The 26984-nt window shown below is 33.5% G+C and overlaps 1 pseudogene; it reads left to right on the forward strand.

Moving 5' to 3' along the window:
• The first annotated feature begins 3218 nt into the window (after positions 1-3218).
• Positions 3219-26984, forward strand: part of LOC149220274 (purple acid phosphatase 22-like) — a 56683-nt pseudogene continuing 32917 nt past the window's right edge.

The following is a 26984-nucleotide window of genomic DNA, read 5'->3' on the forward strand; positions in this document are numbered from 1 at the left end:
ACCAGTTTCTGTGCAGCATATCTCTTCTAGTAGTAGGCCAGCCTATCAATGATCCCATCCTCCATCTTATCCATGCCCTACAGATTGCCCAAGTCTCCCCTCAATTTTACCTTAGTTTCGTGCATTTTCCATAGAATTTCTTCCTCTCTCCTTGAGAAAATCCAATCATCTCATTCTCCTGATGATTCTTGGTAGACCATATGTGCTCTAACACCTCATTCCAATCTTCGTCCACCTTTTCCACCCAATCTCACGCTCTCAAAATAGTAAAAACTGCTTTTGGCCTCCTCTTGTAGGCCTCTTGTGGAACGTTGTTTTTCCTCTTGTAGATTTCCTGTGTCCTCCTGTAGATTTTCCTGTAGGCTTTCTCTTGAAGGCCAAGTATGGGAAAAGCCTCTAGAAGGCCACCACCTGAGACCTCCTAGGACCCATCCACACCATCCTACATTCTCTCAAGCCCCAAAACCACATTCCAACACCACCTATTCACTGCCACATTCACAAACAATAAATTACATGCATGTCAAATTTACATAAAAATACATAAAATCCAAAAATATGTTTTTTGCTCATTTACTTCCAGAAATAGTTTAGTTAGTTGTTGTTTACTTTCTTGAGTAGGTAATGGCATTCCTTTCATGGTTTTCATAGCGCTTTCTGCAAAAGTAGAATTAGTTGGCTAATTAGGGTTCACTAGTTTTGCTTTACATTTCAGTCTTTCTCCTTTTTGCAACTAGAATAACATCTATCCTTTTTTTCTTTCATCGCATATAGAGCTTCTTCTGAAATCCATATAAGTTGGATTGAGCTCCTAGTGATCTTGTGCCAGCTTACCAAGTGACAACCTTGAGTAAAAACTAGTACTTGTGCATACAGCACCGGTGCTTCCAAGTTTGTTACGAACTACTGGGTTGATAAGAGTAAAATAAGCAATGCAGAAGCTGCAGCATTATTGCTACAATATTGGTGCTCACCATCATGTGTTTGAATAGTCATATGTTAGAGTTGAGGTTTTTAATACAAATATATGTCCCATGTTCACGAGATGTAGAATATAAGAAACTCATCAAATTAATGCTTTATATATTTAACATATTTAAAATCATTACATTAATCATATGTTCTACAAATGATGTTGTGACACACACCTTAAACCCGCCTACAACTATCGTAACTCTAGATCTATCAAGGGTCGCGAGGGATCAAATCTCTAGATATGCAAACCTTTCCTCAAGTATTACATTAAAAAAGAGATTTGCTCCTCGAGAGATTTGATGCTTCTCAGTGCTTGATAGATCTGGACTTAAGATAGATCTAAACTGATTTTAATCAATTTCTTATATAAATATTGTAGATAATTTTTTTGATATAAATTAACCCATCCAATTTTGAAGTGTATAGAATGGCATTTATTGTTGAACATAGAAAACGTTCTTACTAGGTTGAAAATTGGTGAAAAATTCAGGATAGTGTAATAATAGACCGGTATTGAGATAGGTAATCACCAAAAGCGGAAAACTCAAGATAGTATAATATTAGACATGCTACCGGCGTTGAAAATATATTCTACACATGCGTTACACTGAGATTCTAACATATCCGTCACCGTGAGAATAATATTTCCACTGCCCAACTCGCTCAGACTTCGCCTTTCTATTCTGTCAGATAAATAAATATCGCATCGAATGACATAACCGATCACCGCCACCTTTGTTTTGGCTAAAAGGATGTTCTCTGTTTTGCAATTCAGATGCAATGAATTTCTGACTAATCCTAAGATAACTATTCTGGGTAAAACAATGATGATTGATAGGTCGAAAAGTCATATATAACTCAAAAAAATTCTTTATTCATTTTTCCAAAAACATAAATACAATTGATTATTGCAATTAATTTTACTAATCAATGTACTTTTCATAAATTTATTTAAATGGTTTATTTTAATCAATTTCTTAACATTGGTTATAAATATCCTAGGTAAAGATTTTTGATGTAAATTAAAACATACAAATTTGGAGAGTATGAATCACATTTAATGCTCGAAATCTTTAAGTCCAACTAGGTTGAAAATTGAACCTTGTAATCATATTAGTTATAAATTATTTTAAGTCCAACGAAAACGTTAGAACTAGGTTGAGATTTGCACTTTGTATTTATATCAGGTAAATTTGTAATCTTTCAATATAATTTTTGAAAGAATAAGTTAACATAACAATATAAATCTTTATTTTTATGAAGAATCTTTGGCGAAAATTACATAGAAAAACTTATGTCGATGTGTTTCAGGTTCATCATAAGGACAAGTTGAATGAGCAGATCTCATTTAGCATATTAAATAAACAGGGAAGAGAATCCATGACTCAACCGCTAAAAAATAACAGCTAAAAAATGATAAGGGTTAGTTTGACTGAAATAAAGGAAATTAATAATAATAATAATATTATTATTATTAAAAATATTTTCTTTTAAAATTAAAATTGATAATAAGTAAATCAAAATTAACAATTTTAAATATGTTGAAAAAATTAAAATGAATTAAATTATATAAAATGAATCAGTTTTTAAAATTTTAATAGTTAGTTATAAATATAATATAAATCTTTAGAATTTTAACATATTTTTTTTAACAGCTTTTGCTAGTTAGCAGTTTTATGACTAATTTTTTTTCAAAAAATCTGAATGTTAGAATGGTTGGAGCTTTTTTATGGTAGAAATTGTTACTAGTTTTTTTTAGAATCTGGTAAAAAAATTTCAAAAAATCCAAGTGTTGGAGTGGTCCAAGTCTTTTTTGTGGTGGAAATAGATAACCCCTAGAACACCCAAAATCTTGAAATTTAACAGCCATAATCTAGATTTGCAAAATTTTCTGCTAAATTTTATCATAATCTTACAAAAATTTCCAGTATTTTCCAAAGTAATTTGTAATTTTTTTACACTACTTTAGTTAATTGGTTAATCATGGATGCTATTAACATTGAAGTAAGTCAATGTAATAATTTAATTCTATGTTATTGAGATAGGTAGCCAATGGTCGTCCAGGTTCACATTGAAAAAAGTCAACGCAATAATTCAATTATAAGACATGAACTCGGTCAGACTTCGCCTTTCCTTTGTGTCAATCAATAAATATCGCATCGAATTACATAACCGATATTGCACTGCCTTTGTTTTGGGCAAAAGTTTGCTCTCTTCTTTGCTTTCTTCAAAGCTCAAATACAATGGATTTTCGTTTACTCTGTATTCTGATCGTTATATCGCATGTATATGGATCATATGTGCGGCCTCCTCCTCGATCAACATTATCACTTCCTCTCGACAGGAGGTCCTCATCAGATCCTCAACAGGTATGATTTGATCAATATCAAAAACATTACTTGCAGGTACTAAGAAAACATTTATAGTTTTGCCTTTGTTTTGCAGGTTCATATTTCTCTTTCAGGGAGTAATCATATGAGAATCTCTTGGATGACAAGCGATGACGCTGTAAGCTCAATAGTTCAGTGAAAAATACGTATCTTATTCAAAAGGGGAAAATACTCATTATCGTTATCTGTTCTACGAATCTGGAAACGTCCACCATGTTGTAATTGGACCGCTTAACCCTGGTACTGTCTATTATTATAGCTGCGGACGAAATGACCAGAGTATTCCTTCAAAACACCGCCAGCCTACGTTCCTATAGCGTTTGCAGTTGGCGGGTGAGTTTTAACCTATGCCACTTTGTTAGGGTTTGCGCATGTAAAGATTTAGGCAGAGAATAATTTCATAAACTTGTAAAAATTGGAAGAGAGAATGAATTAGGTATATTTTATAGTGATGATAGAATCAATGATAAATAATATTAAGTTTAATTATTTGTATGGTAAAAATTATTTTATACAATATTAATATGCATATAGACTATATGAAAGCACTAAAGTTATATAAAACTAAACAAAACTAAATATTTTTTTATATTATTTTAATATACATATAGCCACATATAAGCTAACAAAATTTTATGTTCATGTCGTTAACAAAACTTTATGCTATATTTATATACATGTACACTAACACATTCTACCTAATGGGTTTGTTATACAGGCCACCTGGGACAGACGGGATGGACGATTTTCACCCTGCAGCATGTGCAGCAAATGAATTACGATGTGCAGCTTTTGCCGGGGAATCTTTCATGTGCAGCTTTTGCATGTGCAGCAAATGAATTACTCGCCATCTCTCTGGGCCTCCTTCGGCAGGCTTGTAGAACCGCTGGCGGGGTCGAGACCATGGATGGTAACGCAAGGAAATCATGAGATAGAGAAGATCCCCTTACTCGTTAGCACACCATTCAAAGCCTACAATGCACGCTGGAAAATGCCATATCAAGAAAGTGGTTCCCCTTCAAACCTCTTTTATTCCTTTGAGGTTGCAGGGGCACATATATTGATGCTGGGCTCCTACGCAGACTTTGGGACAGATTCCGACCAATACAAATGGCTTCAGGTAGGGAGCCGATTTTATCTAATTGTTAATTGAAATTTTTATAATTTTGATAAGCTAATATTATAGCATATATTTATTATATAATTATATTTATCAGTGTGGTTGATATACACTTACATAAAACATTTATACAATCACATTTTCTAATATAATTGCTACAACCATATTAATAATTATTATAAATATTTTTTCAAACCACAATTATTTATGATTATTATAACTATATAAATAATAACAATAATATAAATATTTATATAAATTATTATATGGTTATTATAATAATAATATAAAAATAATAATAACAATTATATTGTATTATTATAATAATACTATAATAGCTATCATAATAATAATAATAATAATTATATTATTCTATTCCTATAAAAATAATATTAATAACAATAATCACAATTATATTGAATTATTATTATAATAATAATATTAACTCATAATAACAACTATATATTTATATATTTATATTATTGTATTAATATTATTATAATAATACAAACTCATAATAATATCAATTAATAATAATAATAATAATTATTATTATTATATTATAATTCTTAGGCTTTATTAATTCAACCATGTTTATTTTAGTATTTTTAATATTTATCTTAGGATTTGTATACATTGGATTTATAATATTAGTCTCTTTTGTTTAATACTATTCCCCGGTTCATAATCCTTTAAAATTTTAGTATGGTAATAGTAATATAATAGTATTATTATTATGATAATAATATAATAAATATATTATATAATAATAATAATAATAATAATAATATATATTATTACGTAAGGATTAGTACTAAACTCCCAAGAGATTATGAACTAGAGGGAATAATATTAAACAAAAGGGACTAATATTACAAACCCAAGGAACTAATAAACCCAACCATTTAATATTATAAACCCCCAAATCAGTGAACCCATGGGATAGATATTAAAAACCTAAGGGATCAAGAAGCAGAAGGGATCGATATTACAAACACAAAAGATTAACAAACCTCACCATGATTGATATTATAAACCCAAGTTAATAATAAACCCGAAGGATTAAGACTAAAACCCCAAGGGATTATGAATCCAAGGAAAAAATATTAAACCCAAGGGACTAATATTATAAAACCAATGTATATAAACCCTAAGATAAATATTATAAACACTAAAATAACCATGATTGACCATGATTGATTTTCATATTGAGACAATGGTTATCACAATTCCATGTTGGACCATAGTTGACTATGGTTGACTTCATAATAAACCATGGGTGATTACGGAATAATAATAATAATATAATAAATATATTATATTATTGTAGTAATAATAATAATAACAATTATACTCTATTATTATTATAATAACATAATATATTTATTATAATATTATTATAATAATAACATTATATATTATTACCCAAGGGATTAATACTAAACTCCCAAAGGATTATGAACCAAAAGGAATAATATTAAACAAAAGGGACTAATATTATAAATCCAAGGAACTAATAAACCCAACCGTTTAATATTATAAACACAAGGAATTAGTGAACCCAATGGATAAATATTAAAAACCTAAGGGATCAAGAAGCGCAAGGGATTGATATTACAAACAGAAGAGATTAATAAAGCTCACCATGATTAATATTATAAACCCAAGTTAATAATAAACCCTAAGGATTAATACTAAAACCCCAAGGGATTATGAACCCAAGGAAATAATATTAAACACAAGGGACTAATATTATAAACCAACATTGGTAAACCCTAATATAAAAATTAGAAAGACTAAAATAAACATGGTTTATTTTCATGGTGAGACAATCCTTGTCACAATGTGACATTCAAACATTGCTAACCATGGTTGGCTATGATTGTCAATGGTTGACCATGATTGATATTATAAACCTAAGGGAATAACAAAACCCAAGTGATTAATATTATAAACCCAAAGGAATAATATTCTCAAGGAATTAATACTAAAACACCAAGGGATTATGAACCTTAGGGAATAATATTAAACTCAATGAAGTAATATTATAAACCCAACGTATATAAACCCTAAGATAAATATTATAAATACTAAAATAAACATGATTGACCATCATTGATTTTTGTATTGAGACAATTGTTATCACAATTCCATGTTGGACCATGGTTGACTATGGTTGATTGCGGAATAATAAACCCAAGTGATTGATATTATAAACCCAAAGGAATAATAAAACCAAGGGATTAATACTAAAACCCCCAGGGATTATGAACCTAAGGGAATAATATTGAACTCAAGGAACTAATATTAAAAAACGAAGGTATATAAACCCTAACTGGAGACAATTTGTTTCATAATGTGAGATCAGACCATGATTGACCATAGTTGACCATAGTTGGTTATGGTTGACCATGATTGATATTATAAACCAAGTTATTAATAAACCCAAGGGATTGATATTATGAACCCAAGGGAAACATAAACCCAAGGGATTATGAACCCAAGGGAATAATATTAAACCCAAGGGACTAATATTAGAAACCCAACATTGGTAAACCCAAATATAAATATTACAAACACTAAAATAAACATGGTTTATTTTCATGGTGAGACAATCTTTGTCAAAATGCGACATTCAACCATGGTTGGCTATGATTGACAATGGTTGATCATCATTGATATTATAAACCTAAGGGAATAATAAACCGAAGGAATTGATGTTATAAACCAATAATAAAACTAAGGGATTAATACTAAAACCCCAAGGGATTATGAACCCAAAGGAATAATATTAAACCCATGGGACTAATATTATAAACCCAACATTGGTAAACCCAAATATAAATACTATAAACACTAAAATAAACATGGTTTATTTTGATGGTGAGACAATCCTTGTCACAATGCGACATTCAAAGATGGTTGACCATGGTTGGCTATGATTGACAATGGTTGACCATGATTGATATTATAAACCTAAGGGAATAATACACCCAAAACCAACATTCGTAAACCCAAATATAAATATTACAAACACTAAAATAAACATGGTTTATTTTCATGGTGAGACAATCCTTGTCACAATGTGACATTCAACCATGGTTGACCATGGTTGGATATGATTGACAATGGTTGACCATGATCGATATTATAAACCTAAGGAAATAATAAACCCAAGGGATTGATATCAGAAACCCAAAGAAATAATAAACCCGACAGATTAATACCAAAACCCTAAGGGATTACGAACCCAAGGGAATAAAATTAAACCCAAGGGACTAATATTATAAACCCAACATATATAAACCCTAAGATAAATATTATAAACACTAAAATAAACATGATTGGCCATCATTGATTTTCATGTTGAGACAATCCTTATCATAATTCGATTTTTGACCATGGTTGACATCATAATACACCATGGTTAAATGGGGAATAATAAACCCAAGCAATTGATATTATAAACCCAAAGAACAATAAACCCAAGGGATTAATACTAAAATCCCAAGGGATTATGAACCTGAGGGAATAATATTAAACAAAAGGGACTAATATTATAAACCCAAGGTATAAAAACCCTAAGATAAATATTAAAAATACTAAGATAAACATTGTTGAATTAATAAACCCTAACAATTAATATATTAAACTCAAGGGATTAATAAAACAAAGGGATTATTAATATTATAAACGCAAGGAACAATAAACCCAAGGGATTAATACTAAAGCCCCAATGGATTATGAACCTAAGGGAATAATATTAAAGCCAAGGGACTAATATTATAAACCCAAGGTATATAAACCCTAAGTGGAGATAATTTTTTTCATAATGTGAGATCGAACCATGGTTGGCCATAGTTGACCGTGGTTGATTATGGTTGACCATGATTGATATTAATAAATGCAAGGGACTAATATAAAAAACCCAACATTGGTAAACCGAGATATAAGTATTACAAACACTAAAATAAATAAGGTTTATTTTCATGGTGAGACAATCCTTGTCACAATGTGACATTCAACCATAGTTGACCATGGATGGCTATAATTGAGAATGGTTGACCATCATTGATGTTATAAACCTAAGGGAATAATAAACCTAATTAATTGAAATTATAAACTGAAAGGAACAATAAACAAAAGGGATTAATACTAAAACCCCAAGGAATTATGAACCCAAGGGAATAATATTAAACCCAACGGCCAACTATTATAAACCCAACATTGGTAAACCCAAATATAAATACTACAAACACTAAAATAAACATGGTTTATTTTCATGGTGAGATAATCATTGTCAAAATGCAACATTCAACCATGGTTGACAATGGTTGTCTATGATTGAAAATGGTTGACCATGATTGATATTATAAACCTAAGGGAATAATAAACCCAAGGGATTGATATTATAAACCCAGGCGATTAATATTAAAACCCCAAGAGAATATAAACCCAAGGGAATAATATTAAATCCATGAGACTAATATTATAAACATAACATTGGTAAACCCAAATATAGATATTAAAAACCCTAAAATAAACATGCTTTATTTTCATGTGAGAGGTAATGCCCCACTTAAATCTTATCCTGCAAATTTTGTTAATGTTTACATTATCTGAAAATATTAAGAAATATTGGTCTAATATAAAATTCATGATTTCCATTATTCAAATTCCCCACTCACCTTCTCAAATTGAATATTAGGTAGGATATGGTCTCCTTCCATTATTTCAAATAATATATGTATTCATCTCATATTCCCCATTGTACCCTCACATTTACTTGGGAGAAGACATCGTGCTTTCCAACTAATTATCAATATATATATTCACTTCACATTCCCCAATGTACCCTCACATTTACTTGGGAGAAGACATGGTCCTCTCCAACTCATTATCAATATATATATTCATTTCACATTCCCCAATGTACCCTCACATTTACTTGGGAGAAGACATAGTCTTCTCCGTTTAATTATCAATATATATATATATATATATATATATATATATATATATATATATATATCTTCATCTCACATTTCCAAATATACTCTCAGCTTTACTTGGGAGAAGAGAAGTCAACTGTAAGGATGGATGAGAAGTTAATGACATTAATGATAGGTGGTTGAGATGGAGAAGGGAAGGAGGGTATAAAAGGGAAGGGGGAAGGGAGAAATGGGGATGTGGGGTCTTGCTTATGATTGTGGGGTTGGTTGTGATTGTTTGGACTTGTTGTGTTTTTGGAGACCTAAGGAACCTATGGAGGTTTCTTAGGTTGTTGAGAGGAGGGAAGTATTTTTATCTTGGTCTGGATCTTTCATCTTGGACACACACACTACATCTGGTTGGACTTGGGCTCAGAGGTCTAGGGAACCTGTGGAGGTTTCCTGGGCTAGGGATTATTTCCTAGTTGGTTGGGAGGTAAATCTAGTTAGGTCCGTCAAGAGGAGCATTCAACAGGAGTAGCAGGACAAAGGTATCTCCATCATCCACCGGTACAGGTATTCCTCCATATACTACTCTTGTAAAGTTTATTAGAATGAAATATTCACCTTAATTTATGTTGATTATAATGTAAATGATAAAATTTTATTTGTTTGAAATTCGTGTAAGTAGGTAAGTTATCACCTCTTATCACATTTAATTTTAGAAGAAATTAGATCTGTTAGGAGACCCTAGAATAGGGCTCTTACACATGGTATTAGAGCTTTGGTTCAAAATTTGGACCCAAAGCCCACTAAACCCCAAATTTCATTATAAAGAGCTTGTAACCCTCGTAAGGACTCATAATCATAATGTATAGATTCTTCAAATTTGCCATCCAAAGCCCACCTTGCACCTATTTTCAGATCTTAAATCGCCTTACAGATGCCATGTAAGTGCAGATCCATGAGATGGACCGTGTAAGTGTGCTTCCAAAGAACCGTTTTGCATAAGCTCATATTCTAGCAGCCTTGTCTTCCCATGGACACAGAAACCCAGCAAAGACACGAGGTTTGGATGCCTGATTTTGCTCATTAGTTCAACTTCACTCTGAAATTCACCGTCTGCCTGTTTTTTGCTTTCATCCAGCATCTTTACCGCAACACAAAAATCATCAAGGAACTTAGCAATTTTATAATTTCTTCTTTTTTTTCTCCCTTCAGGGCATTTATATCGGGTCTGATGTCTCTAATAAGAGTCTTTGTGCTGTTTGAACTCTGCCTCATGGAGGTTGGAGTCCAGCCTAGTCCATATCCTCTAGATCAATCACTAGTGCTCCATTTGTCCCTTAAGTTCTAGATTTTTATTCGTTATACATCCTTGGTTATCCATGGTTGGTTATCCCTAGTCAGATGTCCTTATTCTATCAGGTGGTTAGAGTCTGATTGGGAGATTATCCGGGTAAAATTGGAGGCAGCGCAAAGCTTGGCTGTATCCTGGAAACAATCCCCTTACGCACATATAAACGCATCATCATCTTCTGGATGATACAAAGGATTGCTAACATAACATTTTCTTGGAGTTAATGCAACATAACCCTGATTTGTTTTGGTATACCACCATAGAGCTGTAATTTCAAATTTTATGTCATTTGAAATTGGCATATGAAAATAGCTTGGCATCATATGTCGGTCTGCTGTTGTGGAGATCGACTGTGTATTTGCTTCTCTAATCCTCAACGTTTTGGAGAAATTCCTAAATGAGAGCATGAATGTGAGAACACAGTGGGATGAGTTTATCTTAGATTTATTAGGACCTTTGTTGACTGTACAAAAATTAATGCTAAGCTTGTTTATGGGGTGTGATTTTAGGATTTTCACACTGTTGAACCCGTAGAACTTGTCATGTATCCTCTTACAGGAGAAAATCCCTTCAAACATGAATCCAGCAGCCCTGTATCCCATAGGACTCACCTACTGCACTGTTAAGCAGATTCACTAAATATAACCAGCAACAAGACAATCTATATCAACAAGCTCTCTTGTTTAAGCAGGCTTCATGGCCTAACATTGTCAGAATCCCAAAGTATCACATCAACAAAATTTCAATAATCTTCCCCAAAACATCCAAATATGGGAAAAAAAAAACAGATTTAGTTTGCCTAAAAGAAACACACTTTCAGGCATCTCGGTACCATATTTGCTCTCTATCATTCTTAAGTCCCATGGTCACGACATTTTTTTTTGCAGATGTCTTCCAGAACATGCTAGTCTCTTGTCACTTGTATCCGTTGACTTCTGAACTGCCAAGTTATTTCCTTAATGTTAAATAAAGTATTTAAAAGATAATTTAAATCTATGTTCTACTGTTGCAACTAAAAACTCAGGTAGGTTTTTCTTCTATAAGCAAGTCTTACGACTTTTCTATTTTATTCTACCATCAAAACCACTATAGTCTCAAAAGAGAATCATTATTTCTTACGTGATTTATTTTCATTCCAGAAGGTCTGAGGGATCACTGTCTGAGTTCTCAAAGCCTTTTATTGGTACTTCATGTTCTCTTCTTGTTTTGGTACCAATTTTCCTTTCAGTTTTAAATCTTTTATTTCAAAAGACCCCTGAACCAAACCAATTCTTCATTATTAGAAGCTTCTTCTGATATTGTTCGTTTTTTTTTTGTGGTTTCACATAGTTTGGGAGTGGTTCCTCTATTGCATCATTGACAAGTTCTGACACTGTTCCTTTCATTGGTTTTTCTTAATTTTGGTGTGTAGTTCATCCGTTACATCTTTGAAAAGAGGCCCATTCTCTCGTGGACATTACTTGAATTGTCGTTCTTCCTTATTATCTTTGTGTGAGGGTTTTTCTCTTTCCACCGCTTGTCTTGTTTCAGGATAGAGGAACCAGACCAATTTTACTATCTGAGAGATAGGGGTTGAACAGAGCAATCTATGTTCCCTTTGTTTTCCTCCATTTACCTACAATAAGGATTCCCCACAGGACTCTGAGTTGCATTGTTTGTTAACCTGCTTCTTAACCTGCAACATTAACATCCATGTCCCCCATTTGGGCACATTATCTAGCTGTCCAAAGAATGACCCACACCCATGTTTTGAGGATTCTCTATAGTGTCCTTGAACAGATGTGTATGAGAGTTTGTCAGATTTCTTCACGTTGTTGTTTTATTAGAGTCTACGAGTAATTCAACCTTCTCAGCTTCATATCCACCAAGCGCCTGGCTGACAAAATATTCAACTGTTTATCTTCTAAGGTCCAGAATTAGAGTGCCACTTATTTTCTTCATGCATTCAGGAGCAGATTGAGGTCCCTTAATACAATCCTTGATCCTTTAACTTGAATGTAATCTCCTGCTCTATTGTTTCTGTTGTTTGTGACCAACTATCCTTTGTTTTTTTGAGGAATATATATATATATATATATATATATATATATATATATATATATATATATATATATATATATATATATATATATATATATATATATATATCTTATTTTTATTTTTTTAGAAGATCTCTGAACCAATTCTCTATCATCTGTTGCCCCTTAGCCACTGTTCCTTTCCTTTGTTTCAAATATAGTAGCTAACATATAATTTACATCTATGTTCCAATATTACAGCAAAAACTTTTGCAACTTTCTTGTATAAACAATTCCAAGCCTTTTTTGTTACTTGGTTTTGTTCCTGGAGGTTTGAAAAACACTCATCCTTAATTCTGTTTTATTTACAGCTACTCTTGTGAAAACTTGTTAGTCATACCATCTAGCAATAAGCTATTAAGCAAAAAGGGCAGTACAGGCTTCTTTCATTCTACTCCTTCTCAATAGAGTGGCATGACTTCAGGAAGAGGGCAACTATCATTTTTTTTAAGCACCATCATTTTTTATATATAGCACCATCAGGCATTCATCCATTTCCAATGCTTCTTTTGAAAGCATATCCAGATTTCTCATTGGGCTCTCTAAGTACATGTTGAAACTTGTAAGGAAACCTCTTCAAACATACTCTATCAGCTTTGAACCTCTCAAATTTGCATATTAGTTATACCCCTGTCTGGTGTTGTTTTTAACAACAACCACAAAGCACATAAATCTGATTTGTTTTTTTTTTAGTATTGACTAAATACTGCTTTGTTTGTGATGAAATGGTTCTAATTAAAAAGAAAAAATAGGATGCCACCGGATCCACATCAACTAGGTGTGCCATGGGTCACTTTGTCAAAATTATTGTCCTTATGGATTTCTTTATATTCCAAGTATATGGACATTTTATTGGTGAGACATATTTGGACACAGATAGATGGTTCACAAAGTATGTTATATAAATTAATTTGTTTGGATGTGTGGTATAGTGTAAAAGTTTAAAAGAGCAGACGAAATCGGGATGTGAATAGAAACAAAGGAAGAGTGATTTGAGATGAAAGGGAATTTGTATAAACAAGCAAGTTACAGTGTATGGCTAGTTCATTTTGAATCATTTTGGAAAATTAACAAACAATTTCTTTTTGCCTCACCCACAATACTAGAAGAAAATAAGACGAGACTAACCATAAAGTCCTGCAACAGCCTAATATATGAATTACGAAGCAGCAACAATCAAGTCAACCAAAAATTAGTAAACTTATTTTGAAGCAAATGCAATCCATCTATTATTATGAGCTGCATGAGAACTTGTGCTTCTATGAGATAAACTAGCAGATGAAGAAAATTGAGAGCTTGAATGATTATGGAAATCATACTCTCCTTTGCTATTGACAACATTTTCAAAACAAGAAACTGCACCATTACCTTTAGCCATAGGTTCTAATTAAGTTAGGTATTCCCTCTAGCGATTGATCGAGCTTCAAAAACTATTTGAGATGTACGATCCTTGTAAAGGAACTCCATTGGCAGAGGTTTTGAGCTTTTAGCCCATGGTTGTGCATCAAGGGAATTTTAGCAATGCCAAATTTGCTAATGTTTTAATTTTTTTTAGATGATTGAATTTCATAGCATTTGAAATTAATTAGCATTTTGCTATATTTTGGCACAATGAGGATAAATGAGCAGTTTATACCTATAAGCTTTATCTGGCACATGACCAATTTAGTAAGGGCTTAAGAGTGTTTAGAAGAGGCTATAAATATTTATTTCTGGTGATTTGTTGCTTCAATGTTTTAATTTTGTCACCTCTTTTTGTAAACTCAGCCAAAAAAAGAAAAAGAAAAATCAAAGTAATATTTTTTCCTATATTGTTATCAATATTAATTATTTATTAGGAGTTAAGATAGGAAGTAATGTTCCTTTAATATTAATGTTAATCATGTAAGAAAAAAATAAAAAAATAAAATTTGAGCTATTAAATATAAGGATTTTCATGAAGCCATTATGTAGAACTGAACCTTACATCATATAAAAATTGGCACGGCAATGTCATGCCCATGTTTCTTTTGTTGTTTGTGTGTTTGTTCATATTAGCCTATATCAACTCAATTAAGATAAAATGGAAATGAAACATAGAAAACATTAATGTACAAGGCATGTATATCAAATATTAGATAAATATTATGGACAACTTATATCATAACATCCACAACTTCACACACTAAGGTTATACATGGTAACAAGTCACATTACGGTATAAATGGTTCATTGTTCTTATCAAAATCTTTGGCTCGAAAATAGTGAGTCATAGGTGAGCTACAGTGATCACATACATAGTGGCATAACTTGAATTGATCTATTGCCTAGGGTTCTCTATGGACTATATAGAGTGTGGAAGAAAATGCTAGGAATAGTGCTAATAAGTCTTAGATATCGTGCAGATTTTGAACAAATCAAAATGGTGAGGACGCGAAGGAACCAAGGGCCTGGAGAGTCTTCAAATGGACCTCGTTAAAATAACCCATTACCTTCACTAGAATTGACTCTCATCCTACGTTCCCTAGAAGCAATTAATGAAACCTTAAGAGGGCGCCAAACAAATGAAATGGAAGGGGAACACCCTTCCTCAGGGTTAGGGAACCCCGAGGGATCTATAGATTATGATAGAAGACCTCCAATTGACGACATTACTAGGGAGCTCCAGAATATTAAACTCCCAAAATTTGCAGGAAGGCGTGCCAGTGAGCGTGCAGAAGCCTGATTAGAGGGGATGGGAAGGTGTTTCAAACTAAGGGATTACAATTACAATTCCAAAGCCAAAATAGAAATATTCCAACTTAGAGATAGTGCTCTGAATTGGTGGGGTAACTTGGAGCATTAACTACACTTCACTCCAGACATGGTTACTTGGGAATTGTTTGAGGAGAGGTCTAGGAAGAAGTACCTGCTAGCGTATTATGAAGAACAATAGGTAGGAGCCTTCCATGCCCTGATATAGGGAGGTCGTACTGTAGAAGAATATGAAATTCAATTTATGGAATTGGTCAAGTATGTCTCCTACATGGATACTGACTAGGGCTAAGCAGATCGTTTTATGTATGGATTGAGACCTAAGATTAGGGTAATGGTGCGGATGTGGAAACCATCCTCAGTTGCAGAAGCTATAGAATAGGCTCGTTATGTCGAAGAACACCTAGACTTAAAGGGTGAAGGAAAAGCCATCTTTCCACGTCAAACAGGGTTTATGGGGAAGGCCCCTCGTACCTTCCCAAGGGAAGGAAGTCGGAGGCCACCACCATATGGAAACAGGGTTATACCTAGAACACTGACAGTAGGAATTTCAATGGTTTCTAGTGTAGCTTCACCCATGGCTTCAAGGGTACGTAAAAATCAAATTCATAGGTGAGGAACAACAAGTGGGGGTAGGGGTTCCAAGGGAAGAAACTCTTTCCAAAGAACTCCACAACATTCGGTTCAAGATCCACCATGCATCACTTGTTGGGGATCCGGAGGAGATCATTACCAGTGGGACTACCCTGAGTTTCGAACCGGTAACAACAGAAGAGAGGAAAAAAAAACCAATGGGGAGAGCAGGTAGCCAACACCAAATCTGTGCAGCAGTTGAAAATCAGCAAGTTGAACACTAGTCAGCCGTGGTAGAAACCTCAGGTATGATAAACAAAGTAAAAGTTAAGATTTTGTTTGACTCTGGTGCTATAGGTAGTTTCATTTCACCAGTTGCATTAGAAAACTGTGGGTTGGTAGCCTATGAGCACAATGAATTTAAACAAGTTGAGATGGCTTCTGGAATAAAAAAAGCAGTAGGGCCTAGTTTTGATCAATGTCAGGTAAACCTCGGGGTGTGTATGAATAAGTTTAAGGCATACGTCACAACATTGGGGATGTATGATGTAATTATTAGAATGGAATGGCTAGAAGTTCATCTAGCTTTGGTAGACTGTTTCAAGAAGAAGGTGATCTTTTTAGATGATGAAGGTAGGCCAATTGAGATTTGTGGAATCAAGAGGGGAGTATCCCTATGATTCATATCCATGATGAAGGAAAAACGTTGTCTTAGTCAAGGTTGCAAACTATATTTCGTCAAGACTGTAAGTGACTAGAAATGACCTTCCTTAGATCAACATCCAGTTTTGGCAAAATTCAAGGATGTTTTTCCAGAGGAATTGCATGGATTACCTCCTGTAAGGGAGATTGATTTCACCATTGATCTGAAACCAGGTACATAACCAATATATAAGACACCCTATAGGATGACAACTCCAGAGCTTTGTGAGTTGCAGATGTAGTTAAAGGAGCTCTTAGACTTGGGATTGATCAGACCTAGTATTCCCCTTGGGGTGCACCAATAATTTTTGGTAAGAAGAAGGATGGTTCCTTGCAGCTATGCATAGATTATAGAGACTTAAACAGAGGCATGATAAAGAATAGGTACCCAATACCTCAAATAGATGACTTATTTGATCAAATGAAGGGGGAAATGGTCTTCTGAAAAATCGATCTACGATCTAGGTACCACCAATTGAGGATAAAGGAGGAGGACATCTCAAAAATTGCATTTCAAACTTGGTTTGGGCACTATGAGTTCATAGTTGTTCCATTCGGTCTAACCAATGCACCAGCAGTATTCATGAGCCTTATGAATGGTGTGTTCAGGAAGTATTTGGACCAATTCGTGCAAGACTTCCTTGATGACATTCTTATATATTCCAAGAATGAAAAGGAGCATGAAAAGCACCTAAGAGTAGTATTGACTTGTTTAAGGGAAAATCAATTGTATGGGAAATTGTCAAAGTGTTCCTTCTTTCAGAAGAAAGTCCATTACCTTGGGCACATCATTTCAGGAGAAGGGATTTTAGTTGACCCGGAAAAGGTGAAAGTCAAAATGGATAGGCCAGTACCAAAAAATTCCAATGAGGTACGTAGTTTTATGGGGCTAGCTCGGTATTATCGCAGGTTTGTAGAATGGTTTTCAGGGATTGCAAAACCCATCACCACATTACAGTGAAAGGGGGTTAGGTATGAATGGGCAACTGAATGTCACACTGCATTCATAGAGCTGAAGAGGTTACTAACTAGTGCACCGATCCTTCAAGTACCACACATGAGAAAAGACTTCACTGTCTACACCGATTCTTTGATGCAAGGATTAGGTGCGGTATTGATGCAAGAAGGCAGGGTAATAGCTTATGCTTCTAGAAAATTGAAGAAGCATGAAGATTTATATGCTACCTACAACTTAGAATTGGCAGTAATAATGTTAGCCTTGAAGTTATGGAGACACTACCTCATTGGGAGAAGATTTAAGTTAAGAACAGATCATCAAAGCCTGAAACATCTCTTCACTCAAAGGGATTTGAACGCCAGACAAAGGCGATGGAGCGAATTCATGAGTGAGTATGATTATGAAATCTCATACATCAAAGGAAAGGAGAATGTAGTTGCGGATGCACTAAGCAGGAGGCCACGAACCTTCTCCCTAGTAGTCATAAAGGTAAATTTAAGGGAGAGGATATTGGAAAAACTCTTTGAAGATAGTTGGTATCTAAAAGTCATCTCAACTATCCAAAATGGGAAACAGATAGAACCAAAGTTTGAAGGATATGTCGTTGAACCAGATGGGCTATTGAGATTCCAAGGGAGAATGTATGTACCTAAGGGGGGGGTATAAGAGAAACCATCCTTGAAGAGTCTCATAGAGCACTTTATTGTGCACATCCTGGGGTAAATAAGATGTACGCAGACACAAGGAAACTCTTCTTTTGGGTAGGCATGAAGCATGACATAGTCCAATTTGTCGTCAAATGTCTGGAATATCAGCGAGTGAAGGTTGATCATCGCCATCTAGCCGGACTCCTACAACCTCATGACATCCCTACATCTAAATGGGAAGTAATTTCCATGGATTTTGTGGTGGGTATTCCACTCACTTCCCATAGGCACAATGCTATATTGGTTATAGTTGATAAATTGACCAAAAGTGCCCATTTCATCCCAGTAAGGAACACTTACGTTGTTACGGATGTGGCGCGAGTGTTTGTCAATGAAGTTATCTGACTGCATGGATTGCCCACAAAGATCATTTCTGATAGAGACTCCCGATTTACATCTAGGTTTTAGAGAAGTTTGTAGTTAGCTATAGGAACTCAGTTAAACCTGAGCACTGCATATCATCTAGAAACAGATGGGCAGAGTGAAAGAGTAAATTAGGTTCTAGAGGACACGCTTAGGATGTACGTCATGGATAATCAGACTCAGTGGGAAAGGTACTTACCATTGGTAGATTTTGCCCATAATAACAGTTATCACAGTTCGATTAGGATGCCTCCTTATCAAGCTCTATATGGAAGGCCTTGCAGGACGTCGTTGAGTTGGGAAAAGTTGGAGGACCAAGTGATAGTTGGCCCAGAATTAGTTCAAGAAATGGAGGAACAGGTAATGTAGATTCGGCAAAGGTTAAAGGAAGCACAGGATAGACAGAAGAGTTATTCTAATTCACATAGGATTGATCACAGTTATGAAGTAGGGGACCAAGTTTTTATTTGTATCTAGCCCAAGAAAAGCACCATCTGGTTTGGGAAGGGGACAAAATTGTCACCTCGGTTGGTAGGACTTTTTAGGATCAAACAGAAGATTCGACCAGTTGCCTATCATCTTGTACTCCCGCCCCATTTGTATAAAACTCATGATGTTTTTCATGTATCTATTTTACGAAATTATGTTTCTAATGAATCTCACAAACTGGATTGGTAGGACTTGCAGGTCTCAGACATGGGAACTGTAATGGTAGAACCATTATGCATATTGGACCATAGGGTTCAACAGCTCAGACGTCGCATGGTAGACCAAGTTAAGGTCCAGTGGGACAATTATAGCCCAGGATCTACTACCTGGGAGGATGCAGAGACTATGTGTCATGACTACCCATCACTTTTTGAGCATCTGTGATGCCTATTTTGACTTAGATAGCTACCTATGTTAAGATTCTATTTCCATGTTATTTATTTATGAACATTATTTAATATTGATGCATTTGGTTTGACACATAAAACTACTCATATGACTCAGTTGATAAATTTGATATTGATGATAGAAATGGTTGATGTATGGACTACATGTATGACTCACTTAGTGATGGATTATCTAGTGCATAACTTATCAGAATTATTTTGGTTTATATATAGCTCAAGTGGATATGATTTATTTAAATGAATGACTTAGTGAGAATTCCCAGATTGACACATGGATACTAGACTTAATAATGTGATGATTATATGTCTTGTTGTTATATAAATGCATGAATGAGAGCTAACCCGTAGGGGAAAAAGAACTATATGATAGCCAAGAGGGAAGGACGAGACATCTCATGAGGAAGGTATAATTTACATTATTTTACTACACTTGGTATCTACTTGATATGCACTCTTATGACATGAGTAAAATGCAAACGACATGTGGCAAGACGACCTGACCGGATTATTCGATGATGAGTCCAACTAGCTCTGTAGTGTGGTTCGTATTAGGGTATTGACCCTAGTTCTGCAGGAGGGGTGGAGGCATTTCCCACCATGTATCCTCTGAAACTTGGAATCGTGGGAGGACAATAGTGGACACGCTCTGCTAGACATGTGATGATGATTGTCAGTTTCCTGTTGGAGAAGTTAGGTCAATGTATTTGATGCTTCCACCATGTCAGTTTTATCAGTGGCTGGTATGGTTGTTGCCACTAATAAAGTAGCAGAGGATGGATAGGGTGGGAACGGAAGTAGGTCAGGATGGATAGGAGGATATAGATCAGTTGGAGACTCTTGATGGGAAGTAATGTCATTGTCTGACTTATCAAATTTTATTGCTATAACTCTCTCTGGTTTGCTATGCTTTCAAACTCCTTACATCTTTCCATTCTAACTTCGGGACGAAGTTTTCTGAAGGAGGGGTGTATGTAATGCCCCACTTAAATGTTATCTTACAAATTTTGTTAATGTTTACATCATCTAAAAATATTAAGAAATATTGGTCTAATATAAAATTCATGGTTTCCATTATTCAAATTCCCCAGTTACCTTCTCAAATTGAATATTAGGTAGGATATGGTCTCCTTCCATTATTTCAAATAATATATGTATTCATCTCACATTCCCCAATGTACCCTCACATTTACTTGGGAGAAGACATGGTCCTCTCCAACTCATTATCAATATATATATTCATTTCACATTCCCCAATGTACCCTCACTTTTACTTGGGAGAAGACATCGTACTCTCCAACTCATTATCAATATATATATTCATTTCACATTCCCCAATGTACACTCACATTTACTAGGGTGAAGACATGGTCCTTTCCATGTAATTATATCTCACATTCCCTAATCTACCCTCACATTTACTTGGGAGAAGGCATAGTACTCTCCATTTAATTATCACTATATATATATATATATATATATATATATATATATATATATATATATATATATATATTCATCTCACATGCCCAACCGTACTTTTTAGATTTACTTGGGAGAAGACACGGTCATTTCCCATTAAATTCTCAATTTTATATTCATGTCACATTTCCAAATGTACTCCTAGCTTTACCTAGGAGAAGAGAAGTCAACTGTAAGGATGGATGAGAAGTTAATGACATTAATGAGAGGTGGTTGAGATGGAGAAGGGAAGGAGGGTATAAAAAGGGAAGGGGGAAGGGAGAAAGGGGGATGTGGGGTCTTGCTTATGATTTTGGGGTTGGTTGTGATTGTTTGGACTTGTTGTGTTTTTGGAGACCTTAGGAACCTGTGGAGGTTTCTTAGGTTGTTGAGAGGAGGGAAGTATTGCTATCTTGGTCTGGATCTTTCATCCTGGACACACACACTACATCTGGTTGGAATTGGGCTAGGAGGGCTAGGGAACTTGTGAAGTTTTCTTGGGCTAGGGATTATTTCCTAGTTGGCTGGGAGGTAAATCTAGTTGGGTTCATCAAGAGGATCATTCAGTAGGAGCAGCAGAACAAAGGTATCTCCATGAGCCATCGATATAGGTATTCCTCCATAGACTACTCTTTTAAAGTTTATTAGAATGAAATATTCACCTTAATATATGTTTATTATAATGTAAATGATAAAATTTTATTTGTTTAAAAGTCATGTAAGTGGGTAAGTTATTGCCTCTTGTCGCATTTAATTTCAAAAGAAATTAGATCTGTTAGCAGGCCCTAGGATAGGGCTCTTACATGAGACAATCCTTGTCACAATTTGACATTCAACCATGGTTGACCATTGTTGGCTATGATTGACAATGGTGGACCATGATTGATATTATAAACCTAAGGGAATAATAAACCCAAGGGATTAATATGAGAAACCCAAAGGAATAATAAACCGAAGGGATTAATACTAAAACCCCAAGGGATTATGAACCCAAGGGAATAATATTAAACCCAAGGGACTAATATTATAAACCCAATGTATATAAACCCTAAGATAAATATTATAAACATTAAAATAAACATTATTGACCATCGTTGATTTTCATATTGAGACAATCCTTATCACAATTCCATGTTGGACCATGGTCGACATCATAATAAACCATGTTTGACTCGGGAATAATAAACCCAAGTGATTGATATTATAAACACAAAGGAACAATAAACCCAAGGGATTAATACTAAAACCCCAAGGGATTATGAACCTAAGGGAATAATATTAAACAAAAGGGACTAATAATATAAACCCATGGTATACAAACCCTAAGATAAATATTAAAAATACTAAAATAAACATGGTTGAATTAATAAACCCTAAGAATTAAAATTTTAAACTCAAGGGATTAATAAACCAAAGGGATTATTAATACTACAAACCAAAGGAACTAATAAACCCAACCATTTAATATTAAAAACCCAACGAATTAGTGAACCCAAGGGATAAATATTAAAAACCTAAGGGATCAAAAAGCGCAAGGGATCGATATTACAAACACAAGAGATTAATAAAGCTGACCATGATTGATATTATAAAACCAACCTAATAATAAACCCAAGGGAATAATATTAAACCCAAGATACTAAAATTATAAACCCAATAGTGGTAAACCCCAATATACATATTACAAACACTAAAATAAACATGGTTTATTTTCATGGTTAGACAATTGTTGTAACAATGCGACATTCAACTATGGTTGGCCATTGTTGGATATGATTGATAATGGTTTACCATGATTTATATTGTAAACCTAAGGGAATAATAAAGCCAAGGGATTGATGTTATAAACACAAAGGAATAATAAACCCAAGGGATTAACACTATAACCCCAAGGGATTATGAACCCAAGGGAATAATATTAAACCCAAGGGACTAATATTATAAATCCAACGTATATAGAACTTAAGAAAAATATTATAAACACTAAAATAAACATGACTCACCATCATTGTTTTTCATATTGAGACAATCCTTATCATAATTCCATGTTGGACCATGGTTGACCATCGTTGACATCATAATAAACCATCGTTGGCCGAGGAATAATGAACCCAAGTGATTGATGTTGGAAAATGGTTAATCATTGTTGAACATGGTTGTTTATTGTTGACCATTGTTGAATAATATTAAACCCTAGGAATATGAACCCTTGGATCAATAAACTGAAAGGGTTGATATTATAAACCCAAGGGAATAATAAACCTAAGGGATAAAAAACTATAAACCCAACGCATATAAACCCTAACATGACTATTATAAACCCTAAAATAAACATGGTTGGCCATGTTTTATTTCCATATTAGATTAATCTATTGTGATATTGACGTAATCATAAATAGCTAGACAAATATTTAACCCTTAATATTGGGGTATTATAAAATGAAGGGATTATTAATATTACAAACCCAAGGTATTAATATTATAAAAACAAATTATTAATAAATGCAAGGGATCAATATACCCAAGGAATCAATAAACCCAATGAGCTAATACTAAAAACTGAAATGATTAATAAACCCCAAGATTTAATACTTTAGGGTCACAAGATTAATAAAACCAAAGGATTAAATGATAAACCAAAGGAATTATTAATATTTAAGACTTGAAGAGTGAAGAAACCCAAGCATTTGATATTATAAACCTAAGGAATTAATTAGCCCAAGGAAAAAATATTAAAAACCCAAGGGATGAAAAATGGCAAGGGATCAATATTAAAAACATAAGGGATGAATAAAACATAGGAATAAATATTTTAAACCCAATAGATTGATCAACCCATTGGGTTGATAAATTTATTGGGTTTTAATAAACCAAAGAGAATAAATGATAATCCCAAGGAATTATTAATATTAAAAACTTAAAGAACAAATAAACCTAATAATTTAATATTATAAACCCAAGGAAGTAGTAAACCGAAGGGAAATAGTAACCCCAACAGGATAATATTATAAACACAAAGGATCAATAAACTTGAGGAATTAATAAACCCAACAAACCAACATAACAACTGAAGAGATTAATAAACCCTACGGATTAATATTTTAAACTCAAGGGATTAGTAAACCGGGACTATTAATTTTATAAACCCATGGAACTAATAAACCTGAGGGATTAAAAAATGCAAGGGATCAATAATAAAAAGGAAAGGATTGATATTTTAACCCCAATGGATTAATTTTATAAATTCAAGTTGTTTAAACCCCACAATAAATATTATAAATCAAAAAATAAATATCAATGACCATCCTTAACCATTGTTGATTTTCATATTGAGACAATATTTGTTACAATGCGGCATTGGACCATGGTTGACCATGATTCATGATAGTTGATTATGGTTTTCATATAAAGACAATCTACGTTATAACACAATGTTTGACAATGCTCATGATGACTGGTTTTGAAAATGAGAGAATATATGTCATATTAAATATTTTAAAACCCCTAAGCCCTAAATCCATGGCATCAATATTATAAACGTAAATAATTCTATAACACAAAATAATAATAAAAAACATAAACCACAACCAATATAAGAACCACATTGTAAACCATAAAGCATAAAAACATGATAAATCATCATCACATTAATAATAACAAATTTATATTAGTACATTATAAACAATAAATCAATTTTAAGCCATAAATACATTGATATCATATATGAATGTATCAATAGTATAAATCTCAAGAATATTGGTATAAACAGTGAGAACATGAAAGCCCAACAATAATATTATAAAGGTAAACAATATTTTCATTTATGAAAGACATGAACAAAGTGAAGGGATCCACACAAAAGACCACAACAATAAAAAATGCAAGAGAAAAAAATAAAATAGTGACACCACCATTTGAGTAAAGGAACATAAATGCATAAAACACATCTAAATTTCGCACATTGGATTTAAAGAAGAACAACAGAATAGGATATTTTAAGACCAGAGATATACATTTTTCTACATAAAAACAATAACGAGAAAAAAAATTCAATTTCACCAAGATTACAACCACAGAAAGAACATTGAGTCTTAACATATATTTTTTGTTTTCTTTACATCAAATAATTCCACTACAAAATTGAACTTGAAATATTCCATCAAAAGTCATCTATGGAGTGGCCTCTTCAAAAACACACCTAGACCGATGAAAAAAGTAGCACCAATTCAAATCAACATAGTAATGATCGTGATACTTAATGATTTCCAACCAATTCCTTCTTGTTCTCCTCCCAAAATCCCTCTGGTGCACATGTAGAAAGTATTTTACATGTGCTTTTGTTTCATCTAGCTCACAAATATGAGCATCAATAAAAGCAGGATGGAACCCATGTTTTCTATCTAACTTGTTCCAAAGATAGGAAAGAAAACTAATAGGTCCAACAATATTGCGCACTATTCTAAAATAATAGATGGCATCATTATTGTCCATATCTGCATTTGAAAGAAAAAAAAAAAAAATCAATAAAGACATGCACAAATAAATAAGAACACACACACACACACATATATATATATGTGTGTGTGTATATACATAAAAATAACACCCTATTTGTATTTATGTTAAAAAACTTAATGTTATAATGTGAGATGAAAAAAAACAATCTTGTGTTACATGAACCAAATGATATAAGAATTTCTACAAATATAAGCCTCATTTCTCAATAAAATAGAAAAATCCATGGAAACAGAATAAAACCGTGGCCAATATTCAAAACCTCCATTTTTGCATTTCATGATTTAATGTGAATCCACAATATTAATATCAATACGAACCAGTTATAAAAATAATTTTGAAGGATTGGTTCATGTAGCTCATTGTTTATGTCTGAATGGTCTATTGCAAAGAAAAGAACAATAGGCACTTAAAAAGAAATAAGTAAATTGAACAACATGAAAAACGATGTAAACAAATTTCTCAAATATTACTATGAATATGATGAATATGATGAATTTATTAATCTCATAAATATATGAAAATGATTATTATATTAAAAGTAAATCAAGAGGAAAATAAAAGAAATTCAAAAAACATACTATAAAGAAGGTCACAATGTTATTAGTTATATGTCATAGTGATATGGACTTTAATCGATCCTCTTCTTTCTTTCTAATTGTAACATATGTGCTATATTTCATCTTAGCATAATGTTGAAAAGAGAAAGGTGGTGCAATGCGTAAACCATCTATTTATTTCACTTTTGATATAAGGTAAGGCCTTGCTGCTCTTTATTCCCGATATCAACTGATGCTCGTTCTAAAGTCAATCCTTGTGACTTGTGGATTGTAAGATCCCATGCCATATTCAAAGGAATTTGTTTTTGATTTCCTCTTATCATTGGTGTGATAGGGACAACGTTTGGATTGCTGCATCAAATGGAACACCAACATAATTATCAAAAACAACAGTTGTGAACATTGGAAGTTGAGGTGGCTTAGAGGTAGGGATATAAAATATATCCTTAACATAACCAAGTGCACCATTCACCAAGGCAACTTCAACCCATAAATTGCATGTCAACATAACACGCTCACCACGACACAACAAAACTTCACGGTCCAATTGATCATCATCAACACCAATTATTTTTGAATGCCTTGAATGCTCAACAACACATCGTGCAATTTAGGGACTTAATGATTATAACATATGCCTATTATGGAAGGAGACCAAATTATTT

The sequence above is a fragment of the Pinus tabuliformis genome, chromosome Q (assembly GCF_031772625.1).
Source record: "Pinus tabuliformis cultivar Carrire ecotype Pingquan chromosome Q, CPIR1, whole genome shotgun sequence".
NCBI lineage: Eukaryota > Viridiplantae > Streptophyta > Pinopsida > Pinales > Pinaceae > Pinus > Pinus tabuliformis.